Source organism: Podarcis vaucheri (assembly GCF_965113315.1).
Source record: "Podarcis vaucheri genome assembly, chromosome: 1".
In the NCBI taxonomy this organism is placed as follows: Eukaryota; Metazoa; Chordata; class Lepidosauria; order Squamata; family Lacertidae; genus Podarcis; species Podarcis vaucheri.
In genome coordinates, this window is record NC_138759.1 from 21,097,594 (window position 1) to 21,103,593 (window position 6,000).

Sequence of the window (6,000 nt, forward strand, 5' to 3'; positions counted from 1 at the left end):
ACACCCACCCCTTTTAACGCAGCTGCTTTTGGCATGATGAAGTCACCGGCATTTGACTTCATAGCAGGAATAAATAACACCCAAATCACTCCCAGGATGTTGATAAACTAATTTGGCAGCCCAGTGTGGTCACTTCACTGTGCTGGACTAAGTATGCTCTGACGTGATTTTTGTAAAAAAATAAAATAAAGCAGAAGATAATAATAAAAATCTTTATTTATGCAAGCATCTTTTTCACTGTGGTTTTTCAGACAGACTTAAATGTAACTCTCTTTCTTTTCTCAGGAGAAACATAAAGGTGGCCGATTTTGCTTTTTAGACCATGCCCATAGAAAACCAGTGATGCCCAGGTCAGTGGAACAATATAAAGTTTGCAGTTGGTGTGTGTGTGTGTGTGTGTGTGTGTGTGTCTGTCGGTTAAAGGGAGGGCTTATTTTTAGGAGTTTGTCCAAAGACACCTTTCCAGGTCATGTGGCCAGCACGACTGATGAGCGCTGCACCCCATCGTCACCTTTGACTGGGCTTAACTGTCCAGGGGTCCTTTACCTTTTACCTTTCCAGGAGGAGGGCCAACCTAAGGCGTTTTGGTCAAGATACCCCCTGCCACTATCGGTAAATGTACTGAAGCCAGTTGGTAAAGGTAAAGGTAAAGGTACCCCTGCCCGAACGGGCCAGTCTTGACAGACTCTGGGGTTTGTGCGCCCATCTCACATCTATTGGCCGGGGGCCAGCGCTGTCCGCAGACACTTCCGGGTCACGTGGCCAGCGTGACAACGCTGCTCTGGCGAGCCAGAGCCGCACACGGAACGCCGTTTACCTTCCCGCTGGTAAGCGGTACCTATTTATCTACTTGCCCCCGGGGGTGCTTTCGAACTGCTAGGTGGGCAGGCGCTGGGACCGAGCAGCGGGAGCGCACCCCGCCGCGGGGATTCGAACCGCCGACCTGTCGATCGGCAAGCCCTAGGCGCTGAGGCTTTAGTCCACAGCGCCACCCGCGTCCCGAAGCCAGTTGGACAGTCAGCTAATTCTCACTTCAGTTTTGGCAATAGGGCACTGCGCTGTGAACAGCAGCTGGTTTAGGAAACTGGGGGCAGACTGCGCAGCACACACGGCTCCATCCTTCAGTACCTCATTGCTGCTTCTTGACCCCCAGCATTTGCTGCCTTGAAGCAGCTGCCTCACATTATCTAATGACAGGGCTGGCCCTGTTCAGGTGTTCAATTCCCTCCCTTGACTGCTTAACTTTAAGATGCTGTTCACTAACCCTCAGTACTTGCTTTGATACTGTTGTGTTTTGTTTGCTTGTTTAAAAAACTGTATCTTCCTTCTACAGATAGTATTTCCAGCCTGTCGGGGATCCTGTGAATAGTATAAGGTTGCTATGGCATCAGATTTGGCTTTATGATGAGGCAAAGCTCATTGAGAGTGAGGGCAAAACATGCTGAAGGTATGAAAGCTTTCTGCCCTGGGTTATTGTTTCATTGTTTCTGTTACTATTTATTTGTGCTTTTATCTGGTGGTTTTTATCTTGTGAATCGCCCTGAGGCCTTTTGCTGATGGGTGGTATACAGATCTAATAAATAAATAAGTCAGTCTGCGGGGAGGGAATTCTGAAAGGGAGGCGTTCTTTCCTGAGGAGAGGGAACTGTTCCCGTTCCCTTTTGCTTCAGCCTAAGTTGTGACTGACTTGTTCCATTAATTTCAACAATATTTAAGTAAGGTCAACTAATTTTGACTAGCTAAGCCCCGCTGAAATAGTGGGACTTACTTCTTAGTAGATAGGAGGATGGGACTTCTAGTTTGCTTTTGTTTTTTTTAAAAAAAACCCTCACAAAATTGAGCTTCAGTTTGAAAAACTAAGCATTATTATGTGATGTTGACATAAAAATCCTTTATGGCATATGGCGGTCTTGGGAGCCATGCTGCTGTGTTACGTAACTGGTAGAAATGGGTTTTCTTTTAGGCTTTGCTATAGACCAGGTGTTGCCACCATCCTGTCCTGTAGCTGTTTCTGAACTTCTGCTCCTGACTATTGGCTATGCTGGGTATGATGGGAGCTGTAGTCCATCCTCTGGAGGTGAGGACTACAATGGCAGTGCCATTGGGGCAGGGCTTTTGAGTGAACGGCCAGGGCCACACTCAACAGATTGAGCAGGAGTCATTCCCCACCCCCCAGTGCTGCATGGCTGGCTTGTTACATCTTGAAGTGAGTGAAGAACTACACACAATGAGACCATGAAGACCACTGTCTAAAATTACCTAAATGCACCACACTTACAAATTCTTAAGAGCTGGTGGGCAGGGGTGCAACAAGCTCCATTTCCCCTTATTTAATGTTAATTCCTCTTTCCACTTTTTGCCTGTAAATAGGAAAACACCCGTGTGCTTGTTTCAGCACACCTAGACTTCCTGCTAGACTCCAAAAAGCCCATTGGATTTGAAGGAACCTGAATTGTTTCAGAGCCAGCTGTGTCTGCTATTGGACTCTTGACGTTTCTGTTCTCAATCTGTCCGTTTGCAGAGATAGACAGGTTATTATAAAGACAACAAACATCTCCACAGTGCTTTCCTCCATAGGAAACAAACTCTTGCCAAAGTTGCCTTCAACTTCCCACTCCTCTGGCAAGCATCATAGAAACGTTTCAAACACGTTGATAATTGAGAAAGGCAATACCAACCTTTGTGGAGTGGAAGCATAATAGATTAGTAGTTTGGATTACTGACTGCAACAAGCAAAAGGCCCCAATTCAGCTATGTGCATCTGCAGCTCTAAATTAATGTTTCCCTGTATGAGAGATAGGAATGCCTGTGCTAAATTGCCAAAATTAATTGCATGTTCGGACCCAGAACCTCCCTCCTAAATAAATTCACACTTGACTCAAATTTTTGGTTTGGTTTTTGGCAGAATTTAGGCCACAACTTTATTGATTACAGAAAGTGAGTGGTTGCATAGGCTCTGGTTCGACTAGCTCCCTGCCATGCAGGTAGCGCTGACCCAGGGTTCCAGCATAGGTCAGCCAAAGGTGAACACCTGGATAAGCGGAAAACTGGGCACGGGCTAACTCCACCACCCAAATGTCCCCCTGGACTCAGGCATGGGCACAATCCCCTCTCAGGGGTTGACCAAACCATTGAGTCCCTGGATTCCTTTAACGGAATACCCTTCACATAGGGATGGCGAGAGCCTTCTGCCATCCCTATCACCTGAACCAGAGCCTATCCACAACCTTACAAGTTGTGAGGATTTGCTACGTGGCTGGCGAAACCCAAATGGCAACAGCCAATCAGCCAAGTGGGGAAAATTCCTGCCGTGCCCCTGTCCCAACGACAGACGACACATGACGGCATAGCAAGGTCAAGCGCAACAAGCCCTAAAAGTCGGGAGAGGTGGGTGGGTGTTCCGAATGCATGTGCCGAAAGAGGACGCTCTGGGTCACGTGCATCGAACCGTTTGGACTGCATCCCATTGGCCAGATTGTACCCAGCTTCGAGGGACCTACCAATCGGGTATTGTGGCTTACCAAATGTTCCCACCCACAACACAGGGTGTCGGTTGTCCAGGTCTCACCACAATACGTGCCCTCTTTAAGGGAGGACCTGATATACAGTCTTTCTTGTCGGCCAACTGGTGTCCAGTTCTAGGGGCAAAACTGAATGCAGCTGTCATTCCTAGATATTTGGCTCATCCTAGATGTGCATTGCTTCTATAGCAATCCCAGACTTGCCCTATGCTATATCTCAGACAAGGTAATGGCAGCTATTGATTATGGTGGACTGAATCCCTATGGCTAAGCTGGTGAAACTAGTAGAATCCATTTGCAACTGAGCCAAGAAGAGTAAGGACTCTCCAAAGGACTCTAGAAATGTCTCAAGTTAATGTGGAAAGATGCCACTGAGAGAAAGAGCGGTATTGTGGTTAGTGTTGGACTAGAACCTAGGAGATTCAAATCTGCACCCGGTCATGAAGGTCATGGGGTGACCTTGGGCTATTCACTATCTCTCAGCTTAACCTACTTCACAGGGGTGCTATGGAGATTGAATAAGGAGAGGGAGAACCATGTAGGCCACCTTCGAGCTCCTTGGAGGAAAAGGTGGGATACTAAAATATATATAATTAAACAATTGGTGGATATCTTTTATCAATGATTGATGCAAATTGCTTTAGTTTGTTGAGTAGCTTCATTTGTACAGATCACGATCTGTAGATCTATTACTCAGCAATTAATTAATTAATTAATTAATTAATTAATTAATTACCAGCCCTTCACTGTATGGTCCCAGGGTGGGATACAGCATTTAAAAGAATATTTAAAACAATTCAAAGCAACTCACAACCACAAAAAGGAGGCAGGTGAGTCTTAGAAACATCAAGTTTTAACCTCAAGTGTTAAAAGTCAGAATAAAAAGCATTTTTTAGCATTCGCTAAAAACTGTATAATGAAGGCATCAGATGCACCTCTGTACTGATGTATTGTTCTTTTTCTTCTTTCTTTCTAAATAAAGTGTCAAAAAATATATGGGGAAATTGCACCCTCACCCTTTGGAATATCCCACTTGCTTGTTTAGCCAAAGGGTCTAATCCTTTTGGAATTTGATAACTGTTCCATTCCGTGCCAGGAAGGTAAGCCAACTGTGCAATCCCCGGCCCTCAATCACTGCAATCTCAGTTATTCAGACACATCTCTCCTCTGACTGGTTCTATGTATCTTTCTCTACATTCCACAAGTTAAAAAAAGAAAAAGGGCTTGCCTTCTTAAAAGCTTTGAGAGGTTGTCATGGCAGATCCATTAATTCCTTTTGGCATTGCGAAAGTAGGTTTCACAGCTTATTAAGTGTGGGAACACACGGCAGGCGACTTCAGAGTCCATTTCTCCCATATTGATAGGGCTATTAGTATTCTCCTGGGGCCACGAAGGACATCTGTGGACATCCGGCGATGCACATCCGATGGACTGTCAGATGCAGCCCTAACACACACTTCCCAATTGTTAGTAAGCCTTATTAGTAGAATATCAACCACTATTTGTCTAACAGCAACGGATGCGGTAATATTTTCTATGAGACATTATCTCATCGTAGCCAGTGTTGTGCACTTTGGACCTTCAAAATAATAATAAAGGAATAAGAAGTAGGCATAAAGAAGCAAAAGCAACCAAGAGTCTTGCGTCACCTGAAAGATGAACACATTTATTTACCATGGCACAGGACTTCATGGAATCATAAAACATAGGATGAGCTTGTTGGATCAGGCCAGTGATCTGTCCAGTTAAGCATTCTGTCCTCACAGTGACTGACCAGATGTCTGGGGGACGCCTGCATGCTGGACCTCAGCACAACAGCACTTGCGATTCCCAGAAACTAGTCTTCAGAGGCACGATGCCTCTGACAGTGGAGATAGAACACAGCCATTGTGATTAGAAGCTGTTGATAGCCTTGTCCTCCACGAATTAGTCCAGTTCTCTTCTAAAGACATCCAAGTTGGTAGCTATCACTGCATCCTGTGGGGGTGAGTTCTATAGCTGTCAACTTTTCTTGAGAGGAATCCTATTCGGAATAAGGGAATTTCCTTTAAAAAAAGGGAAACGTTGACAGCTATGGTGAGTTCCATAGTTTAACTATGTACCGTACATACCCTCCAACATTTCTCCAATGAAAACAGGAATGTCCTAAGGAAAAGCGGGACAGTCTAAGAGCAAATCAGAAACTGGGACGGCTTCTGTACATCTGGGACTGTCCCTGGGAAATAGGAACACTTGCAGAGTCTGACCGTGTAAGACTTGGTCTTTCTCGTCTTTCCTGCCAGAGATCAACATGACTACCTCTCTGGAACGGCATGAAAAATTTCTCTACAGTGTGACCTGAAGAAGTAACATTTGTTTATTCCGGCTTGGATAATCATGGTGAGGGCCAAACATCTACACACAAGACTTCCAGCAGCAGAGGCAGTATGACTCTGAATATTGGTTGCTGGGAAGCAATCGTGAGGAACAGGCCAAAGCT

General features: G+C 45.4%; 1 long non-coding RNA gene across 1 annotated transcript; it reads left to right on the forward strand.

Annotated features, from left to right (window-relative positions):
* Nucleotides 1–79: 79 nt before the first annotated feature.
* On the forward strand, nucleotides 80–1,410 carry LOC309528800. Its single transcript, XR_014217893.1, has 3 exons — nucleotides 80–151; nucleotides 286–350; nucleotides 1,334–1,410. It is a non-coding gene; the product is annotated as an uncharacterized lncRNA (long non-coding RNA).
* Nucleotides 1,411–6,000: the final 4,590 nt, after the last annotated feature.